Source organism: Hyla sarda, chromosome 7, assembly GCF_029499605.1.
Source record: "Hyla sarda isolate aHylSar1 chromosome 7, aHylSar1.hap1, whole genome shotgun sequence".
Lineage (NCBI taxonomy): Eukaryota > Metazoa > Chordata > Amphibia > Anura > Hylidae > Hyla > Hyla sarda.
The window spans coordinates 104,245,618-104,269,105 of record NC_079195.1 but is presented as its reverse complement, the minus strand read 5'-3'; the positions used below and the strand labels follow the sequence as shown (position 1 = coordinate 104,269,105).

At 48.3% G+C, this 23,488-nt stretch overlaps 2 protein-coding genes across 14 annotated transcripts in view; one reads left to right on the top strand and one right to left on the bottom strand.

Moving 5' to 3' along the window:
• The window catches only part of MYPN (myopalladin), a 346,898-nt gene that overhangs the window by 316,282 nt on the left and 7,128 nt on the right, over positions 1-23,488 (bottom strand). For 5 of the 10 annotated variants that reach the window (XR_008846301.1, XR_008846300.1, XM_056530260.1 and 2 more), the window contains exon 1: positions 19,363-19,442. The exons of 1 other annotated variant lie outside the window; for it this stretch is intronic. The gene's annotated coding sequence lies outside the window, so the exon portion shown is untranslated. Of the gene's footprint in view, positions 1-19,362; positions 19,478-23,488 lie in introns of those variants that run through there. 4 more of the 10 variants (XM_056530265.1, XM_056530270.1, XM_056530261.1 and 1 more) reach the window with 3 other exon arrangements.
• HERC4 (HECT and RLD domain containing E3 ubiquitin protein ligase 4) overlaps positions 19,457-23,488 on the top strand; it is a 174,591-nt gene continuing 170,559 nt past the window's right edge. For 3 of the 4 annotated variants that reach the window (XM_056530279.1, XM_056530278.1, XM_056530273.1), the window contains exon 1: positions 19,464-19,594. The gene's annotated coding sequence lies outside the window, so the exon portion shown is untranslated. Of the gene's footprint in view, positions 19,595-23,488 lie in introns of all 4 variants that reach the window. The other variant, XM_056530274.1, reaches the window with a different exon arrangement.

The window sequence follows — 23,488 nt, the reverse complement described above, 5'->3', positions numbered from 1 at the left end:
CCGGGAAAGAATGGAGGGTTTCCTCAATGGCAGGCAGTACAACAGGAGTGGGAATGGGGAGGGAGGGCAGAGGGCGAGACCTGGCACGGGGCAGTGTGACACCAGGACGGGGGCCATGGGGTGGCACAGAGGCTTGCCTGACGGGACTGGGAGGGGGGGAGAGGCACTTCCTGTGGCAGGCAGAGTCCCAGTTCCTGATCTCCCCGGTGGTCCAATCAATGGTGGGGGAATGAAGCCGGAGCCAAGGCAGACCGAGGAGAACCTCAGAGGTACAGTTGGGGAGAATAAAAAATTCAATCCTCTCAAGGTGGGGTCCAATAGACATGAGGAGGGGCTCAGTGCGGTAACGCACGGTGCAGTCCAATCTGGCTCCGTTGACCGCGGAAATGTAGAGCGGCTTGACGAGACGGGTCACCGGGATGCTGAATTTATTAACAAATGACTCCAAAATAAAATTTCCTGAGGCACCGGAGTCCAAGCAGGCCACGGCTGAGAGGGAGGAGCTGGCTGAAGAAGAAATCCGCACGGGTACCGTGAGACGTGGAGGAGCAGACTTGGAACCAAGAGACGCCACACCCACGTGAGCTGGGTGCGTGCGTGCGTTTCCCAGGCGTGGAGGGCGGATAGGGCAATCCACCAAGAAATGCTCGGTACTGGCACAGTAAAGACAGAGATTTTCTTCCCTGCGGCGATTCCTCTCTTCCTGGGTCAGGCGAGACTTATCCACTTGCATGACCTCCTCGGCGGGAGGCCCAGGCGTAGATTGCAACGGATACTGTGGGAGAGGCGCCCAGAGATCTAAGTCTTTTTCCTGGCGGAGCTCTTGGTGTCGCTCAGAAAAACGCATGTCAATGCGGGTAGCTAGATGGATGAGTTCTTGCAGATTGGCAGGAATCTCTCGTGCGGCCAGCACATCCTTGATGCGACTGGATAGGCCTTTTTTAAAGGTCGCGCAGAGAGCCTCGTTATTCCAGGATAGTTCTGAAGCAAGAGTACGGAATTGTACGGCATACTCGCCAACGGAAGAATTACCCTGGACCAGGTTCAACAGGGCAGTCTCGGCAGAAGAAGCTCGGGCTGGTTCCTCGAAGACACTCCGGAGTTCAGTGAAGAAGGCCTGGACTGTGGCTGTGGCAGGATCATTGCGGTCCCAGAGCGGTGTGGCCCAAGACAAGGCCTTTCCTGAGAGAAGGCTTACTACGAACGCCACCTTAGACCGTTCTGAAGGAAACAAGTCCGACATCATCTCCATATGTAGGGAACACTGAGACAAAAATCCACGGCAGAGTCTGGAGTCCCCATTAAATTTGTCCGGCAGGGACAAGCGGAGGCTAGGAGCGGCCACTCGCTGCGGAGGAGGTGCAGGAGCTGGCGGAGGAGATGGTTGCTGCTGTAGCAGAGGCAGAAGTTGCTGTAACATGGCGGTCAACTGCGACAGCTGCTGTCCTTGTTGGGCAATCTGCTGCGATTGCTGAGCGACCACCGTGGGAAGATCAGCGAGACTTGGCAGCGGCACCTCAGCGGGATCCATGGCCGGATCTACTGTCACGATTCGGCTTGCAGGTAGTGGATCCTCTGTGCCAGAGAGGGATTGGCGTGGACCGTGCTAGTGGACCGGTTCTAAGCCACTACTGGTTTTCACCAGAGCCCGCCGCAAAGCGGGATGGTCTTGCTGCGGCGGTAGTGACCAGGTCGTATCCACTAGCAACGGCTCACCTCTCTGGCTGCTGAAGATAGGCGCGGTACAAGGGAGTAGGCAGAAGCAAGGTCAGACGTAGCAGAAGGTCGGGGGCAGGCGGCAAGGTTCGTAGTCAGGATGGGTAGCAGAAGTTCAGGTACACAGGCTTTGGACACACTAAACGCTTTCACTGGCACAAGGCAACAAGATCCGGCAAGGGAGTGCAAGGGAGGAGACTAGATATATCCAGGGAACAGGTGGGAACCAATTAAGCTAATTGGGCCAGGCACCAATCATTGGTGCACTGGCCCTTTAAGTCTCAGAGAGCTGGCGCGCGCGCGCCCTAGAGAGCGGAGCCGCGCGCGCCAGCACAAGACAGCAGGGGACCGGGACGGGTAAGTGACCTGGGATGCGATTCGCGAGCGGGCGCGTCCCGCTGTGCGAATCGCATCCCCAACGGCCATGACAGTGCGGCGCTCCCGGTCAGCGGGACCGACCGGAGCGCTGCAGGGAGAAAGACGCCGTGAGCGCTCCGGGGAGGAGCGGGGACCCGGAGCGCGAGGCGTAACAAAGGCCTATCCAGCAACATTAAAGATGTTCTGGCCGCACGAGAAATCCCTGCTAATCTACATGAACTCATTCACCTAGCCACTCGCATTGACATGCGTTTTTCCGAAAGGCGTCAGGAGCTCCGCCAAGATATGGACTCTGTTCGCACGAGGCGTTTCTTCTCCTCGGCTCCTCTCTCCTCTGGTCCCCTGCAATCCGTTCCTGTGCCTCCCGCCGTGGAGGCTATGCAGGTCGACCGGTCTCGCCTGACACCTCAAGAGAGGACACGACGCCGCATGGAGAATCTCTGCCTGTACTGTGCTAGTACCGAACACTTCCTGAGGGATTGTCCTATCCGTCCTCCCCGCCTGGAAAGACGTACGCTGACTCCGCACAAAGGTGAGACAGTCCTTGATGTCTACTCTGCTTCTCCACGTCTTACTGTGCCTGTGCGGATGTCTGCCTCTGCCTTCTCCTTCTCTACTATGGCCTTCTTGGACTCTGGATCTGCAGGAAATTTTATTTTGGCCTCTCTCGTCAACAGGTTCAACATCCCAGTGACCAGTCTCGCCAGACCCCTTTACATCAATTGTGTAAACAATGAAAGATTGGACTGTACCATACGTTTCCGCACGGAGCCCCTTCTAATGTGCATCGGATCTCATCACGAGAGGATTGAACTTTTGGTCCTCCCCAATTGCACTTCTGAAATTCTCCTTGGACTTCCCTGGCTTCAACTTCATTCCCCAACCCTGGATTGGTCCACTGGGGAGATCAAGAGTTGGGGGCCCTCTTGTTCCAAGGACTGTCTAAAACCGGTTCCCAGTAACCCTTGCCGTGACTCTGTGGTTCCTCCAGTAACCGGTCTCCCTAAGGCCTATATGGACTTTGCGGATGTTTTTTGCAAAAAACAAGCTGAGACTCTACCTCCTCACAGGCCTTATGATTGTCCTATCGAACTCCTCCCGGGCACTACTCCACCCCGGGGCAGAATTTATCCTCTGTCCGCCCCAGAGACTCTTGCCATGTCTGAATACGTCCAGGAAAATTTAAAAAAGGGCTTTATCCGTAAATCCTCCTCTCCTGCCGGAGCCGGATTTTTCTTTGTGTCCAAAAAAGATGGCTCCCTACGTCCTTGCATTGACTACCGCGGTCTTAATAAAATCACGGTTAAGAACCGCTACCCCCTACCCCTCATCTCTGAACTCTTTGATCGCCTCCAAGGTGCCCACATCTTTACTAAACTGGACTTAAGAGGTGCTTATAATCTCATCCGCATCAGAGAGGGGGATGAATGGAAAACGGCATTTAACACCAGAGATGGACACTTTGAGTATCTGGTCATGCCCTTTGGCCTGTGCAACGCCCCTGCCGTCTTTCAAGACTTTGTTAATGAAATTTTTCGTGATCTTTTATACTCCTGTGTTGTTGTATATCTGGACGATATCCTGATTTTTTCTGCCAATCTAGAAGAACACCGCCAGCATGTCCGTATGGTTCTTCAGAGACTTCGTGACAATCAACTCTATGCCAAAATTGAGAAATGTCTGTTTGAATGCCAATCTCTTCCTTTTCTAGGATACTTGGTCTCTGGCCAGGGACTACAAATGGATCCAGACAAACTCTCTGCCGTCTTAGATTGGCCACGCCCCTCCGGACTCCGTGCTATCCAACGCTTTTTGGGGTTCGCCAATTATTACAGGCAATTTATTCCACATTTTTCTACCGTTGTGGCCCCTATCGTGGCTTTAACCAAAAAAAATGCCGATCCCAAGTCTTGGCCTCCTCAAGCGGAAGACGCCTTTAAACGACTCAAGTCTGCCTTTTCTTCGGCTCCCGTGCTCTCCAGACCTGACCCTTCCAAACCCTTCCTATTGGAGGTTGATGCCTCCTCAGTGGGAGCTGGAGCTGTTCTTCTACAAAAAAATTCTTCCGGGCATGCTGTCACTTGTGGTTTTTTTTCTAGGACCTTCTCTCCGGCGGAGAGGAACTACTCCATCGGGGATCGAGAGCTTCTAGCCATCAAATTAGCACTTGAGGAATGGAGGCATCTGCTGGAGGGATCAAGATTTCCAGTTATTATTTACACCGATCACAAGAACCTCTCCTACCTCCAGTCTGCCCAACGGCTGAATCCTCGCCAGGCCCGGTGGTCTCTGTTCTTTGCCCGATTTAATTTTGAAATTCACTTTCGGCCTGCCGATAAGAACATTAGGGCCGATGCTCTCTCTCGTTCCTCGGATGCTTCGGAAGTTGAACTCTCTCCGCAACACATCATTCCTCCTGACTGCCTGATTTCCATCTCTCCAGCCTCCATCAGGCAAACTCCTCCAGGAAAGACCTTTGTTTCTCCACGCCAACGCCTCGGAATCCTCAAATGGGGTCACTCCTCCCATCTCGCAGGTCATGTGGGCATCAAGAAATCTGTGCAACTCATCTCCCGCTTCTATTGGTGGCCGACTCTGGAGACGGATGTTGTGGACTTTGTGCGAGCCTGCACTATCTGTGCCCGGGATAAGACTCCTCGCCAGAAGCCCGCTGGTTTTCTTCATCCCCTGCCTGTCCCCGAACAGCCTTGGTCTCTGATTGGTATGGATTTTATTACTGATTTACCCCCTTCCCGTGGCAACACTGTTATTTGGGTGGTCGTTGATCGATTCTCCAAAATGGCACATTTCATCCCTCTTCCTGGTCTTCCTTCAGCGCCTCAGTTGGCTAAACAATTTTTTGTACACATTTTTCGTCTTCACGGGTTGCCTACACAGATCGTCTCGGATAGAGGCGTCCAATTCGTGTCTAAATTCTGGAGGGCTCTCTGTAAACAACTCAAGATTAAATTAAATTTTTCTTCTGCATATCATCCCCAATCCAATGGACAAGTAGAAAGAATTAACCAGGTCTTGGGTGATTATTTACGACATTTTGTTTCCTCCCGCCAGGATGACTGGGCAGATCTCCTTCCATGGGCCGAATTCTCGTATAACTTCAGAGTCTCTGAATCTTCCTCCAAATCCCCATTTTTCGTGGTGTACGGCCGTCACCCTCTTCCCCCCCTCCCTACCCCCTTGCCCTCTGGTCTGCCCGCTGTGGATGAAATTTCTCGTGACCTTTCCATCATATGGAGAGAGACCCAAAATTCTCTCTTACAGGCTTCATCACGCATGAAGAAGTTCGCGGATAAGAAAAGAAGAGCTCCTCCCATTTTTTCCCCTGGAGACAAGGTATGGCTCTCCGCTAAATATGTCCGCTTCCGTGTCCCTAGCTACAAGTTGGGACCACGCTATCTTGGTCCTTTCAAAATTTTGTGCCAGATTAATCCTGTCTCTTACAAACTTCTTCTTCCTCCTTCTCTTCGTATTCCTAATGCCTTTCACGTTTCTCTTCTTAAACCACTCATCATCAACCGTTTCTCTCCCAAATCTGTTCCTCCCACTCCTGTTTCCGGCTCCTCGGACATCTTCTCCGTCAAAGAGATTCTGGCATCTAAAAAGGTCAGAGGGAAAACCTTTTTTTTAGTGGATTGGGAGGGTTGTGGTCCAGAAGAGAGATCCTGGGAACCTGAGGACAATATCCTGGACAAAAGTCTGCTCCTCAGGTTCTCAGGCTCTAAGAAGAGGGGGAGACCCAAGGGGGGGGGGGTACTGTTACGCCGAGCGCTCCGGGTCCCCGCTCCTCCCCGGAGCGCTCGCTACACTCTCCTCACTGCAGCGCTCCGGTCAGATCCACTGACCCGGGGCGCTGCGATACTGCCTCCAGCCGGGATGCGATTCGCGATGCGGGTAGCGCCCGCTCGCGATGCGCACCCCGGCTCCCGTACCTGACTCGCTCTCCGTCGGTCCTGTCCCGGCGCGCGCGGCCCCGCTCCTTAGGGCGCGCGCGCGCCGGGTCTTTGCGATTTAAAGGGCCACTGCGCCGCTGATTGGCGCAGTGGTTCCAATTAGTCTGATCACCTGTGCACTTCCCTATATCACCTCACTTCCCTTGCACTTCCTTGCCGGATCTTGTTGCCATCGTGCCAGTGAAAGCGTTTCCTTGTGTGTTCCTAGCCTGTGTTCCAGACCTCCTGCCGTTGCCCCTGACTACGATCCTTGCTGCCTGCCCCGACCTTCTGCTACGTCCGACCTTGCTTCTGTCTACTCCCTTGTACCGCGCCTATCTTCAGCAGCCAGAGAGGTTGAGCCGTTGCTAGTGGATACGACCTGGTCACTACCGCCGCAGCAAGACCATCCCGCTTTGCGGCGGGCTCTGGTGAAAACCAGTAGTGACTTAGAACCGATCCACTAGCACGGTCCACGCCAATCCCTCTCCGGCACAGAGGATCCACTACCTGCCAGCCGGCATCGTGACAGTTGTGCACGTACATCCTGTTCTTGTGTACTGCATACTTGTAACTATTAAGCAACATGGTATATATATATGAACGTTGGCAAATAGTAAAACAGAGCGTACTTAGACGGCATCTTGTGTGCATGTATTTTTTCCACACCTGATAAGACGCTCTCCTGGCCAGTACAAGCCTTAAGCCAAATTGGACCTAGTACCAGGGGTACAGAAAAGACAGAGAACCAGTACCAGGGGTACTGAGTAGATTATTCAGCAATACCTTTCAGCTGGGGGCTCAGTCCGGGGTCGAGAGGGTCATCCTCCGGACCGGTAAGAACCATATCCTTGTGTGGTATTGTCGATCCGGGGGGCACTGGCCACGTCTTGATTCCAGTAAGTATAAGAGTTACTTTCATATCGTGTCTGGGACACAGTATTACAGTATTTGCCTTCTGTTCAGGGAACAGGGGAAATGAGGAGTATAGAAATGTATAGAGTAAGGTGCATATAACTGTTATAATATTAATACTGATAATAATAAGTAATATTCTGCTGGTTCTCAAAACATCTGTAAGACGCCCCACCCTCCCGGCTAGAGGAAACTTGTTGACCCGGGATGTGGTGAAAGCAAGTGACAGTTTGTTCAGAGATACTGTGCATGCTCAGTGATTGGTGCAATTAAATCAGAGAATCCCTAATCTGTTGAGAGGAATCCAAATCCAGAGATTGTGGTTTTGCACCAATTACGGAACATGGGTGTTACGCCGAGCGCTCCGGGTCCCCGCTCCTCCCCGGAGCGCTCGCTACACTCTCTCCGCTGCAGCGCTCCGGTCAGATCCACTGACCCGGGGCGCTGCGATTCTGCTGCCAGCCGGGATGCGATTCGCGATGCGGGTAGCGCCCGCTCGCGATGCGCACCCCGGCTCCCGTCCACGCCAATCCCTCTCCGGCACAGAGGATCCACTACCTGCCAGCCGGCATCGTGACAGTTGTGCACGTACATCCTGTTCTTGTGTACTGCATACTTGTAACTATTAAGCAACATCCACTACCTGCCAGCCGGCATCGTGACAGTAGATCCGGCCATGGATCCCGCTGAAGTTCCTCTGCCAGTTGTCGCTGACCTCACCACGGTGGTCGCCCAGCAGTCACAACAGATAGCGCAACAAGGCCAACAGCTGTCTCAACTGACCGTTATGCTACAACAGTTACTACCACAGCTTCAGCAGTCATCTCCTCCGCCAGCTCCTGCACCTCCTCCGCAGCGAGTGGCCGCTCCTGGGCTACGCCTATCCTTGCCGGATAAATTTGATGGGGACTCTAAGTTTTGCCGTGGCTTTCTTTCCCAATGTTCCCTGCATCTGGAGATGATGTCGGACCTGTTTCCCACTGAAAGGTCTAAGGTGGCTTTCGTAGTCAGCCTTCTGTCCGGAAAAGCCCTGTCATGGGCCACACCGCTCTGGGACCGCAATGACCCTGTCACTGCCTCTGTACACTCCTTCTTCTCGGAAGTCCGAAGTGTCTTTGAGGAACCTGCCCGAGCCTCTTCTGCTGAGACTGCCCTGTTGAACCTGGTCCAGGGTAATTCTTCCGTTGGCGAGTATGCCGTACAATTCCGTACTCTTGCTTCAGAATTGTCCTGGAATAATGAGGCCCTCTGCGCGACCTTTAAAAAAGGCCTATCCAGCAACATTAAAGATGTTCTGGCCGCACGAGAAATTCCTGCTAATCTACATGAACTTATTCACCTAGCCACTCGCATTGACATGCGTTTTTCCGAATGGCGTCAGGAGCTCCGCCAAGATATGGACTCTGTTCGCACGAGGCGTTTCTTCTCCTCGGCTCCTCTCTCCTCTGGTCCCCTGCAATCTGTTCCTGTGCCTCCCGCCGTGGAGGCTATGCAGGTCGACCGGTCTCGCCTGACACCTCAAGAGAGGACACGACGCCGCATGGAGAACCTCTGCCTGTACTGTGCTAGTACCGAACACTTCCTGAGGGATTGTCCTATCCGTCCTCCCCGCCTGGAAAGACGTCCGCTGACTCCACACAAAGGTGAGACAGTCCTTGATGTCTACTCTGCTTCTCCACGTCTTACTGTGCCTGTGCGGATGTCTGCCTCTGCCTTCTCCTTCTCTACCGTGGCCTTCTTGGACTCTGGATCTGCAGGAAATTTTATTTTGGCCTCTCTCGTCAACAGGTTCAACATCCCAGTGACCAGTCTCGCCAGACCCCTTTACATCAATTGTGTAAACAATGAAAGATTGGACTGTACCATACGCTTCCGCACAGAGCCCCTTCTAATGAGCATCGGATCTCATCACGAGAGGATTGAACTTTTGGTCCTCCCCAATTGCACCTCGGAAATTCTCCTTGGACTTCCCTGGCTTCAACTTCATTCCCCAACCCTGGATTGGTCCACTGGGGAGATCAAGAGTTGGGGGCCCTCTTGTTCCAAGGACTGTCTAAGACCGGTTCCCAGTAACCCTTGCCGTGACTCTGTGGTTCCCTCAGTAACCGGTCTCCCTAAGGCCTATATGGACTTCGCGGATGTTTTCTGCAAAAAACAAGCTGAGACTCTACCTCCTCACAGGCCTTATGATTGCCCTATCGACCTCCTCCCGGGTACTACTCCACCCCGGGGCAGAATTTATCCTCTCTCTGCCCCAGAGACTCTTGCCATGTCTGAGTATGTCCAGGAAAATTTAAAAAAGGGCTTTATCCGTAAATCCTCCTCTCCTGCCGGAGCTGGATTTTTCTTTGTGTCCAAAAAAGATGGCTCCCTACGTCCTTGCATTGACTACCGCGGTCTTAATAAAATCACGGTTAAGAACCGCTACCCCCTACCCCTCATCTCTGAACTCTTTGATCGCCTCCAAGGTGCCCACATCTTTACTAAATTGGACTTAAGAGGCGCCTATAACCTCATCCGCATCAGAGAGGGGGATGAGTGGAAAACGGCGTTTAACACCAGAGATGGACACTTTGAGTATCTGGTCATGCCCTTTGGCCTGTGCAACGCCCCTGCTGTCTTCCAAGACTTTGTCAATGAAATTTTTCGTGATCTGTTATACTCCTGTGTTGTTGTATATCTGGACGATATCCTAATTTTTTCTGCCAATCTAGAAGAACACCGCCAGCATGTCCGTATGGTTCTTCAGAGACTTCGTGACAATCAACTCTATGCCAAAATTGAGAAATGTCTGTTTGAATGCCAATCTCTTCCTTTTCTAGGATATTTGGTCTCTGGCCAGGGACTACAAATGGATCCAGACAAACTTTCTGCCGTCTTAGATTGGCCACGCCCCTCCGGACTCCGTGCTATCCAACGCTTTTTGGGGTTCGCCAATTATTACAGGCAATTTATTCCACATTTTTCTACCGTTGTGGCTCCTATCGTGGCTTTAACCAAAAAAAATGCCGATCCCAAGTCGTGGCCTCCTCAAGCGGAAGACGCCTTTAAACGACTCAAGTCTGCCTTTTCTTCGGCTCCCGTGCTCTCCAGACCTGACCCTTCCAAACCCTTCCTATTGGAGGTTGATGCCTCCTCAGTGGGAGCTGGAGCTGTTCTTTTACAAAAAAATTCTTCCGGGCATGCTGTCACTTGTGGTTTTTTTTCTAGGACCTTCTCTCCGGCGGAGAGGAACTACTCCATCGGGGATGGAGAGCTTCTAGCCATTAAATTAGCACTTGAGGAATGGAGGCATCTGCTGGAGGGATCAAGATTTCCAGTTATTATTTACACCGACCACAAGAACCTCTCCTACCTCCAGTCTGCCCAACGGCTGAATCCTCGCCAGGCCCGGTGGTCTCTGTTCTTTGCCCGATTTAATTTTGAGATTCACTTTCGTCCTGCCGATAAGAACATTAGGGCCGATGCTCTCTCTCGTTCCTCGGATGCCTCAGAAGTTGAACTCTCTCCGCAACACATCATTCCACCTGACTGCCTGATCTCCACTTCTCCAGCCTCCATCAGGCAAACTCCTCCAGGAAAGACCTTTGTTTCTCCACGCCAACGCCTCGGAATCCTCAAATGGGGTCACTCCTCCCATCTCGCTGGTCATGGGGGCATCAAGAAATCTGTGCAACTCATCTCCCGCTTCTATTGGTGGCCGACTCTGGAGACGGATGTTGTGGACTTTGTGCGAGCCTGCACTATCTGTGCCCGGGATAAGACTCCTCGCCAGAAGCCCGCTGGTTTTCTTCATCCCCTGCCTGTCCCCGAACAGCCTTGGTCTCTGATTGGTATGGATTTTATTACTGATTTACCCCCTTCCCGTGGCAACACTGTTATTTGGGTGGTCGTTGATCGATTCTCCAAAATGGCACATTTCATCCCTCTTCCTGGTCTTCCTTCAGCGCCTCAGTTGGCTAAACAATTTTTTGTACACATTTTTCGTCTTCACGGGTTGCCTACGCAGATCGTCTCGGATAGAGGCGTCCAATTCGTGTCTAAATTCTGGAGGGCTCTCTGTAAACAACTCAAGATTAAATTAAATTTTTCTTCTGCATATCATCCCCAGTCCAATGGACAAGTAGAAAGAATTAACCAAGTCTTGGGTGATTATTTGCGACATTTTGTTTCCTCCCGCCAGGATGACTGGGCAGATCTCCTTCCATGGGCCGAATTCTCGTATAACTTCAGAGTCTCTGAATCTTCCTCCAAATCCCCATTTTTCGTGGTGTACGGCCGTCACCCTCTTCCCCCCCTCCCTACCCCCTTGCCCTCTGGTCTGCCCGCTGTGGATGAAATTTCTCGTGACCTTTCCATTATATGGAGAGAGACCCAAAATTCTCTCTTACAGGCTTCTTCACGCATGAAGAGGTTCGCGGATAAGAAAAGAAGAGCTCCTCCCGTTTTTTCCCCTGGAGACAAGGTATGGCTCTCCGCTAAATATGTCCGCTTCCGTGTCCCTAGCTACAAGTTGGGACCACGCTATCTTGGTCCTTTCAAAATTTTGTGTCAAATTAATCCTGTCTCTTACAAACTTCTTCTTCCTCCTTCTCTTCGTATCCCTAATGCCTTTCACGTCTCTCTTCTTAAACCACTCATCCTCAACCGTTTTTCTCCCAAATCTGTTCCTCCCACTCCTGTTTCCGGCTCCTCGGACATCTTCTCTGTCAAAGAGATCTTAGCCTCTAAAAAGGTCAGAGGGAAAACTTTTTTTTTAGTGGACTGGGAGGGTTGTGGTCCTGAAGAGAGATCCTGGGAACCTGAGGACAACATCCTAGATAAAAGTCTGCTCCTCAGGTTCTCAGGCCCTAAAAAGAGGGGGAGACCCAAGGGGGGGGGTACTGTTACGCCGAGCGCTCCGGGTCCCCGCTCCTCCCCGGAGCGCTCGCTACACTCTCTCCGCTGCAGCGCTCCGGTCAGATCCACTGACCCGGGGCGCTGCGATTCTGCTGCCAGCCGGGATGCGATTCGCGATGCGGGTAGCGCCCGCTCGCGATGCGCACCCCGGCTCCCGTACCTGACTCGCTCTCCCTCGGTCCTGTCCCGGCGCGCGCGGCCCCGCTCCCTAGGGCGCGCGCGCGCCGGGTCTTTGCGATTTAAAGGGCCACTGCGCCGCTGATTGGCGCAGTGATTCCAATTAGTGTCTTCACCTGTGCACTTCCCTATATCACCTCACTTCCCCTGCACTTCCCTGCCAGATCTTGTTGCCATTGTGCCAGTGAAAGCATTCCTTGTATGTTCCTAGCCTGTGTTCCAGACCTCCTGCCGTTGCCCCTGACTACGATCCTTGCTGCCTGCCCCGACCTTCTGCTACGTCCGACCTTGCTTCTGTCTACTCCCTTGTACCGCGCCTATCTTCAGCAGCCAGAGAGGTTGAGCCGTTGCTAGTGGATACGACCTGGTCACTACCGCCGCAGCAAGACCATCCCGCTTTGCGGCGGGCTCTGGTGAAAACCAGTAGTGACTTAGAACCGATCCACTAGCATGGTCCACGCCAATCCCTCTCTGGCACAGAGGATCCACTACCTGCCAGCCGGCATCGTGACAATGGGTTCCAAATCATCTAAGTCATATCCTCCTCCCCTTCCCGGTGAAACATGTAAGGCTTATGTGGCCCAAGTTAGCCCTACAGGATAAGATTTAGTGAATCCGTGGATAGATGATATAGTTGGTTGGTCAGAAGGACTCCAGCCCATTCCCAAGGGAGGGGGCCAATGATAAATACCACCTGACCCCCACTCTAACAACTACATTTGTAATCTCGAGAAGGGTAGAGAGCATATATGGAGAGAATTAGAAGAGGAACCAAGTTTTCAAACAAAAATCATCACTGCCTATTGCTGTGGCATGCAAACAAAAACTAGGTGAAACTGTTACTGAATTTTGGGAAAGGTTCACATCATGTTGGCGTTATGATGCAGGGCTGTGTAAATTGTTTGATAGGATTAGAGATTGTTGTCAGAAATAGAGACTCAAAGTTTTGGTGGAAAAGCAGGTGATTTGTGAAGGAGAAAGCATGTGAAGCAGTGTGAGGAATGTAGGATGAGCAGAGCTGACACTGCTGGAATAAATGAAGTGAAGATGAGTGTTCAATGCTATGGAATGGAGTGATGTGGTAAATCGCTTGGAAAGCCCTGTGTATGTGGTCATATGATGGCGTTTATAGGATGGTTCTTATGATATAAAGTATGTTATATATGTGTGAGGTGTATAGAATCAGGAGTGTATAGAAAATGACCAGTGAATGTTTTCCCTGTGAAGCTGTTGTGTTGTAATGAAAATGGTGTTAAAAGAAAAATATATTCACGTGGTATTAAATTGAACTATTTGATGATATTTCATTAATTTCTTGCCTTCACAGTAACACAGGGTTGATGCCAAAAAAAATTAAATTTATCAGGAAATGCGATTAATTGTCTGATTATATTACAGGAGTAATAAGAGAAGAAATTTGGCCAAGAAGATAAAATAAATAAAAAAGTGATCACTATTTAATTGATAAACATTACTTTAGGCATTTAAAATCAAGCTAATGGTTTACTGGATTATAAACAATGCGCATTGGAGATAATTATTTTTCAAATTTTTGAGAGAGCTGTGTACACTTTTATTTATATATCTTTGGTGAGAATGTGGGCCCTGTGTGTTGTACGTTAAGTATATTGTTACATGTTATGTTTCTTGTATGTCTCTTGATGTTAAGTAACACAGTCAGTAACACATGTGATAATAGACGTTTCATGGTGACTGACCAGAATTAGGGAAAGACAAGAAGCCAGACTCAAAGGGGTGGTGACTGGTGACATAGAGGTTTGGGAGGAGTAAGGCGGGGTTTACAGGGAGCATGACAGCCTCTTCCTCTTCTTCGGATCTGAAATAGTTTTGTTTTTCAGGGGATATGTATGTATGTGCATGTATATATATATATATATGTGTGTGTATATGTATATATATATATGTCTACTGTTTGAAATTGAGTATGTTCATAGTACCTGTATATACAATGTCCCGAGGGTGACCATTTAACCTTCTATTCCTTTCGCATCATACCTGAATGCCCTGTAAACCTCCTGAGAAGAGACCTCACATGTAAACTCAAATTACATATCACTGCATCCCCGTCCAGGTTACATGTCACGTCTGACCTCGCACCCATAGTCACACCTGCAGGGTACTATCCTGCTGGACATTATCCTGTTATGTCCCCGACCCAAGTCCCACCTGAGGTAGATCCCATTGTCTGATCACATGGAGACCATGATGTGGGACACATTGACAGTACATCATACAAGGCAAGACTCAAACCAGACATTCTCCCGGTCTACCATAAACAGCACCCCTTGTCATAGGAAACAAATCAAAGGTATCCGCCCTATGATCAAACATTTCCTACACACTTGAGTTTTAGAACATACTGTCTCTCCCTACTGCACTCCAATTAATCCGGTCCTCAAACCCGATGGTACTGTCTGTTTTGTACCAGACTTGAGAGCCATCAACAGACTAATTGTGCCTATTGCCCCTATAGTTCCTGATGTCACTCAACTGTTGTCATCAATCCCAGCACAGGCAACTCATTTTTCTGTCCTCGATCTGAAGAATGCTTTCTTCTCGATCCCAGTGGACAAAGAGACCAGACTCCTTTTTGCTTTTTCCTTTGAGGGACTACAGTTAACCTGGTGTGCAATGCCCCAGGGGTATGCTGATTCACCAGTTGTGTTCAGCATTGTCCTCCAAGCCTTTTTACAATCATGGCACACCCCCCAGGGTTCTGTTCTCCTCCAAAATGTTGATGATTTGTTAATGTGTAGTTTCTCTGAGGAGGCCTGCCTTGAGGATGGTGTTGTGAACAGGTTGAATATCCGGGTTTTGTTCTGCCAAAAGGGAAAAGGGAGTTGAGCAAGTCTAGAGTCCAGTCTGTAGCGGGCCTGGTAACCCCGCACGCCCAGAAGGAAATGCTATCTTTTCTGGGTATGATTAACTACTGCAGACAGTGGATTCCCGACTGCTCATAGAGATGCAACCCTATCAGGCAAACCAGATCTAATCAAATGGTCCTCATAAATGTACAAAGCTTTTAATGACGAGTCCAGAACTAGGCCTCCCAGATTACAATTTGCCTTTCCACATGTATGCACGAGACAATTGTAAAACCATGGCGGGTGTGCGGATACAGTTTCATGGAGGTAAACTACGTCCTTGTGCCTTTTTTCTCAAAGGTGATGCCCGTCTCCGTACAGGGGATGTCGGCATGTCTGCGAGCTCTTGCTGCCTGTGCTATGATTGTTGAACAAGCTACCATCCTCACTTTAGGACATGACACTACCTTGTACACTTCTCATGATGTTATCTCTCTCCTTAAAGGCCTACATACACAACACATGTAAACACAACGGCTCTCTGGATATGAGGTAATTCTCCTCAGTAATCCATACTTGAAAATGGTGTATGCCTCCCCTACATCTGGCCCTGCGCACTAGTTGGCCTGAAAATTCATGATGATGTGATGTCGGACATCCCTACCATCACAATTAGTCATCATTCACTGCAGGACACACACACACGTGGGACTGATCACATTTCAAAGGGCAATGCTCTAGCAGACCACACCACCAAACTGGCTGCTACACAACAACCTGTCTCACTGATGTTACCAGTTCTTACACCTCCTTCACTCGAAAAAAATAAATAAAAAAAACTCTTCTCTCTCCAGTCCTCTGTTCCCGAACAAGAGGAATATGATTGGTGTTATCCGGTATTGCAGAAAAATCCTGTAACAGGATTGATCTGCAAAGAGGGGACACCATGCATACCCCAACACAGTGCCCCAGTTTTATTGCTCATTTCCACGGAGTAGGCCACAGGGAGCACCTTTGAGAAGTGGAAACAAGTCCTTCCCATCATACTCTCAGAAATTAGAAAGACCCCCCATAAGACTTTAAAACTCTCCCCTTTTTGAGATTCTCATGGGTAGGCCTTTCCCGACTCCATGGGCCCAACAACCACTTATAACAGAAGAAGGGGACCTCAACCAGATAAGGGAACAATATGTCACAGACCTCATCCAAACCCTTGATAAAGTAGAACAAAATGTTGTCTGTAATTCTCCTTCTCTCCCACAGGAACCAACACACCAGTTCCAGGAAGGCGACACTGTCCTGGTTAAAACTCTGTCGAAAGGAAAGAAGCCCGGAGACTTCACCTTTGGACCCCCAACCACAGTTGTTGCCGTGACGAGGACGGCGGTTCTCACGGAAGACAGCCCTTCTTGGATCCACGCCTCTCGGATCAAACTCGTTCAAAATTACCCAAAGGAGGTAATAACGGGGGCAGACAGCCCTGACCTTGAAAGCCTACCGAAAGATGTACCCGCTGATGCCCTGGCCTTGTTCTGGCAGATGGTTGAAGAAACTAAGTCTCCTGATGTTTGCATTAATGACTTTATTGACTTTGATTCACCCCACGGTGACTCTACAGAATGAATTAGAGAGACACCCAAACGATAAGTTCCTGAAACACCATATAATGTTAGCACAAAACCTCACTGCGAAGGATTGTTGGATATGCACCCATGCCCCTGTGTCTGCCCAAAGCATGCCCTACTTTGCTATCCCTGTGCCCTCATATGTATTATTTCAGGGAGACTGTTTTGACATGCTTGCTGACAAGGAGACACCATATGCAAAGAACTGAAACACCTCAGTGGGTATTCCTATAGTAGGATGGGTGGGGCAGCCATGGTGGCAGGGAAACTTAAGCAGCCCAGGCCCAGGACCACACCAAATGTTGGTTTTCAAAGGGGGTTCCTGGGTAACTCGAGTGGTCACACATATACTAGACCTAGGAGCGATCCCCACAGAAGCAATAAAAGTTAGTTTTCACAGGACATCCGCAAGTACTGATCTTCTTAAGCCCAGCCAGATAGAAAGGTACTTACATGACCCAAAATGGCCAAATAACACCCTCTTTACTCAGGCTACTCAAGACGTAGACTGCTATAATATAACAGGACACCAACCATGCAATGACACGTCAGAATACCAACTTACTGATCCAATATGTAATAACCCAGATGTGGGCTACTGAGGTAGATTAGGGCAGATACCTTCCTGGTGTTACTTAACAAATGCCTCTAGACTCATTGACATAGTTAACAAACTTATCAATCAACATTCCTCTTTCTGGGAGCTCCCACGAGACATCTATTGGGTATGTGGTAGGGAAGCCTACAAGTGGTTGCCGGTAGGGGTCAAAGGCACATGCACCCTAGCTAGACTTATCCCCTCCACCTTTGTCATATCCAACAATGACATTGACATGAGAGCAGCTCCTAAACATATGTTATACCGAAGAGCAGCAGATAACAAAGAAAGGGAAAACGGTAGGCCACATGTTGTACAAATGGAAATAACCAACAAGATTTTTAGCACCATTTTTATATATCCAATGGTGATGCAAATATGGGATAAGTTAGTCGAAGCCACTAACTACCTCGACGACCAAATATATGACATTTTAGAAATTACTAATACCTCTGTGTCCGTGCAAAATCAACTGATGATAGTGACTAACCAACACGCAATAGTCTTGGACTATCTCACAGCAGCTCAAGGAGGGATGTGTCAAATCATAGGTCCTACTTGTTGCCATTACATAGACACTTCAGGAACAATTCAGATGCACCACCAGCTTGAGAACATATAAAAATTGAGGGACAAATATGCCAAAGACAATGAAATCAACAGGGATAAGTGGTGGGGGGATATCTTTTCAATATTGAATCCCGCTACCTGGCTCAAGGGCGTAGGAGGATGGATAGGGGGCGTTCTGCAGCTCATAATACACATTACTGTCATTGCCCTTATAGTATATGTATCAATAAAACTTATTTTCTTATGTATGAAACACTGCAAGCCAAGACCTGCTGCAGATACTAAAATCCTCCTCTCCACCTCATCAGACACCCAAGTCCCTCTACTTCACCGTCACTCAGCAGAAGGCTATACTGCCTACATATACTGCCTACATATACTGCCTACATAAAGACTTTTCAAAAGAAAATAGAATACAAGAAAAACCAAGTTGTCTAAAGTGACAACTGGTTTTAAGAGGGGATTGAAGGGTACAAGAGTCTTGATAGAATAATACAGATCTGTAATCTTGTATGATGTGTATCATAATTCTGTAATCTTGTATGATATATATCATAATTCTGTAATCTTGTATGATATATATCATAATTCTGTAATCTTGTATGATATATATCATAATTCTGTAATCTTGTATGATGTATCTTAATTCTGCCGTTTGTAACCACAAGGCTCGTACCGTACTTCTTGTTTTCTCAACTGCTGATTCCTAACTGTTGTGCACGTACATCCTGTTCTTGTGTACTGATGACTTGTAACTATTAAGCAACATGGTATATATATATATGAACGTTGGCAAATAGTAAAACAGAGCGTACTTAGACGGCATCTTGTGTGCATGTATTTTTTCCACACCTGATAAGACGCTCTCCTGGCCAGTACAAGCCTTAAGCCAAATTGGACCTAGTACCAGGGGTACAGAAAAGACAGAGAACCAGTACCAGGGGTACTGAGTAGATTATTCAGCAATACCTTTCATAAACCTACAATGTTGTCACTTCTGGAAGATAAATATAGAATAGCTGTCCATTATAGAAGCCATGTGTGAATGGAACCTTAGACAATTTAGCTTCAAAAGGCTACAACAGTAAAGAACCGGAGCGAAAGCGCACCACAAACGTGTGTAAGAGTGCATGCACACCACGTTTTTGCTATACAGTTCCCGCATACGGTTTCAAGTTAAAAACTGTATGGAACTGTATAGAAAACTGTATGCATTGTCAAACGCATGATCCGGTTTAGTCCGTTTTCAGTCTTATACGGTTTTATCCATTTTTTTTACCCGTACCCAAAACCGTAGTCTACAACATTTTTTGTCCAGGTGAAAAACTGTACTAAACCGTATACGTTTTTTTAAAACATGGGAGTCAATGGGAACCGTACAGAACTGTATGTGCTTACGGTTCCATCCGGTTTTCAACATACAACATACAAGTGAAACTTTATTTAAAATGGAGTGAAAAGTTAAAAACTTAAACTTTCTTTTCTTTAAAAACCGGACGCAACCGGACATTATTTTTCAAAGCGTATACGGATTAAAATTTGTACACACATTTTGACACAGTTTAGTCAGGTTTTGAGGAATCCGTTTTTCATCAAAAAACTGATAGGGAACTGTATTGCAAAAACGTGGTGTGCATGCACCCTAAGTCGCCTCATGTAGTGACGTATTACTATTACTACATGTATTACTATCTATGGCCCCGCCTCACCACAGGGCGAGCTCCATGACTACCGGTCCGGACTCTGAGTCGGGAACCTTCGGGTAGTTTCCAGCGGAACAGATGACGTAACCCGTACGTCAGGCGACTCGGTACTCAGGCTCCCCCTCCCGGTAACCCAGAACTCCCTGGAATGTTCCACCCCCTCCCCCGGTCACCGCGCGCAGCATATACGTCACTGAGCCGCCCGGAGTCGCCGAGTGTGTGAACGTGGAGACTTCGGGTGAGTATGGGCGCTGTGTGTGAATGCGCGCTGTATGTAGCAGAGCCAGGAGTGTGTTCTGAACGCTTGTTATTGTGAACACATGACACTGAGTGACAGGACACGCTCTGTGTACTGCGCTCCTGCTCAAGGCCTGTTCACACTTGTTTAGTATGCGCATATCACTATAACATAGAGCTGCTGCATATATATATATATATATATATATATATATATATATATTGCAGGGCACTCCCTGATGTCACCTATACACAGTCCTCTCCTGTCTCCCCCTCTTGCCCTGCACTGGGCTCTGCTCTCTCTCTGTAGATGTCAGGCTTCCATAGGCTGCATTCACACCAGCCTGTTTCTTGGGTCATTTATTAGCCTGTATTATGGACGCTGGTCTAATGACCCCATCCTCTGTTGCAGTGTTTCCCAACCAGGGTGCCTCCAGCTGTTGCAAAACTACAACTCCCAGCATGCCCGGACAGCCGTTGGCTGTCCGGGCATGCTAGGAGTTGTAGTTTTGCAACAGCTGGAGGCACCCTGGTTGGGAAACATTGCTCTGTAGCATGTCATACACTCATATGAACACAGCCTGACAGCGAGGAGAGGTGAGTAGTGGCCAAGCGTTGTGTGTATGGTACTGAACTACTGGGGAAAGCAGAGCAGTATGGCTGATGTGAGGTTTGAACAGCGGTGTAAGTCATCATAGGAAACTGTCAGCAGGTCATATTGTCCTGATCACCTTTGGCATGAAATACTGGCGGGTTCCCTCATTACAATGACCTGCGTTTGTACTATTAATCGTATCTATCAGCGTCCTGCCGGAATCTGGATGCTTACATATACTGTTAATGGAAGCAGTGGACCCCATTCACTTCTATGGCCAAACAAAGTCACCTATTGACTCCTAGGATGCATGCGCTATTTTAGAAGTACAACAACCCCTGTCTTTAAAGGGGTAGTCCGGTGGTGAAAAACATATCCCCTATCCTAAGGATAGGGGATAAGTTTGAGATTGCGGGGGGCCCCTGTGATCTCTCTGTACGGGGGACAGGCTCTTTGGCCAGATAGCGGGTGTCTCCCACTGTACGAAGCGGTGGCCGACACGCTCCCTCAATAGATCTCGATGGCAGAGCCGTAGATTGCCGAAGGCAGCGCTCTGGCTCTGCCATAGAGTTGTATTGATGGGGCATGTCGGCCGCCGCTTTGTGCAGAGGTCGACACTCCCCCTTCCCGTGGGCTGTCGGGGCTCCGTACAGGAGATCTCGGGGGGGCCCCAGCGATCTGCAACTTATCCCCTATATTTAGGATAGGGGATAAGTTGTTCACCACTGGACTACTCCTTTAAGTCTGCTCAGAATAGCAGATGTGTTCCAAAAGAAGCTACTAGGTGACTCCATTCAGTGCTAGAAGTGAATGGAGTCCGCTGCTCCGGTTGAAGGGGTACTCCCATAGAAAACTTTTTTTTTTTTTTATCAACTGGTGCCAGAAAGTTAAACAGATTTGTAAATTACTTCTATAAAAAAATCTTAATCCTTCCAGTACTTATTAGCTGCTGAATACTACAGAGGAAATTATTTTCTTTTTGGAACACAGAGCTCTGTGCTGACATCATCACCACAGTGCTCTCTGCTGACACCTCTGTCCATTTTAGGAACTGTCCAGAGCAGCATATGTTTGCTATGGGGATTTTCTCCTACTCTGAACAGTTCCTAAAATGGACAGAGATGTCAGCAGAGAGCTCTGTGTTCCAAAAAGAAAACAATTTCCTCTATAGCATTCAGCAGCTTATAAGTACTGGAAGGATTAAGATTTTTTAATAGAAGTAATTTACAAATTTGTTTAACTTTCTGGCACCAGTTGATTTTTCCACGGGAGGAGTACCCCTTTAACAGTATACATCAGCATCCAGAATTTGTTGGGAGGCTGACAGATAACGATTAATGGGGTCATGAATGCAATGTGGACCTAGCCTTACTCTCCTGAAGGGGTGCAGCCAGCTCGACACCCCTTTAAAGGGGTACTTTTTATTTATTTTTAGTCAACTGGTGCCAGATTTGTAAATTACTTCTATATAAAAATCTGAGTCCTTCCAGTACTCTTCAGCTGTTGTATACTACCGAGGAAGTTATTTTCTTTGTGAACCAGCCCAACACCCCTTTAAAAGGGGTACTCTAGTGGAAAACTTTTTTTTTTTTTTTTTAAATCAACTGGTGCAAGAAAGGTAAACAGATTTGTAAACTACTATTTAAAAATGTTAATCCTTCCAGTACTTTTTTCTTTTCTGTCTGACCACAGTGCTCTCTGCTGACACCTCTGTCCATTTCAGGAACTGTCCAGAGCAGGAGCAAATCGCCATAGCAAACCTCTTCTTCTCTGGACAGTTCCTGACATGGACAGAGGTGTCAGCAGAGAGCACTGTGGTCAGACAGAAAAGAAAAAAAAAAGTACTGGAAGGATTAACATTTTTAAATAGAAGTAGTTTACAAATCTGTTTACCTTTCTTGCCCCAGTTGATTTAAAAAAATAAATAAAAAAGTTTTCCACTAGAGTACCCCTTTTGATGGGGTGTTGGGCAGGTTGCACCCCTTCAGGAGAGTAAGGCTAGGTCCATATTGCTTTCCTGCCCCCATTAATCGTATCCGTCAGCCTTTCTCACGTACAGTATTCTGCGCAGATTTGATGCGCAGGATTTTCTGCTGCAGATTTCAATGTAAACTGAACACTGCTTAAAATCCTGCATATCAAATCTGCGCAGAATGTATGTGTGAATAGACCCAATGTGAAACCACATTAGCTGCCACCTGAGTTTGCAGGAGGAGTGGAAGAGGACTCCAGTGGCCTTCATGCCTAAGAGGCTTAACCCCTTAAAGGAGAGGTCCGGAATATAAAAATTGTCCCCCATACTGCCGGCAGTAAAAAAAAATAAAGATGTACATACCTTCCTCCGCTCCCCCGGGGCCTCCGGTAACCGGCTCTGGTCTCCGCCGCGACCCTCTTCCTGGTTGCTGGTGGTGCGAGTCATACTGCACTCAGCCAATCACCGGCCGCAGCGAAGTCCCGACTCGGCCGGCGTTCGGCTGAGCGGCAGTGTGAGAACGCTTCAGGACACAAAATTCTTCACTACACCGACACCTGCTGCCGGGGCCAAAAACATCACACTGCCGCTCAGCCTATCACTGGCAGAGTCGGTAACCAGCTCCGGATCACGGCGGAGACCGGAGCTGGTTACCGGAGGCACTGGGGGAGTGGACGAAGGTATGTACATTTTTATTTTTATTTTTTTTACTGCCGGCAGTATGGGGGATAATTTTAAAGGACAGACTCCTTTTTTATCTTAATGACCAGGCTCTCTATTTTTATTTGTCATGTATCTCTTTAAGGGTAGGTTCACACCACATTTTTGCAATGCAGTTTTTTTAATCAGGTTTTTGATTCCTCAAAACCTGACTAAACTGTATCAAAACGTGTGTACAAAATTTTCGGTGTGAACCCACCCTAAATGGTAATCATTTTAGAACGCTTTTTCTGAGCGGAGCAATTCTGAGAGAGTTTTTTTCGTGACATATTGTACTAAATATAAGTGGTGCATTTTTGTTGACACATGCAGAATTTTTTGTGAATAACTCCAAAATATAGTGAAAAAGTGGAACATTTCTGGCATTTTTTCATTTGTTTTACAGTGTACACTGTGCGGTAAAAGTGATGTTATATTTATTCTGTGTCAGTACGATTATGGCGATACCCATTTTATATCACTTTCTATGTTCCTTTTCCTTTTCTGAGCAAAATTCTTTCTGCCATTCATTTTCCAACAGCCCTAACTTTTTTATTTTTCATCCGATGCCATTGAGAAGGGCTTATTTTTTGCGGGATGAACTCTACTTTTTATTGGTATAATTTTGA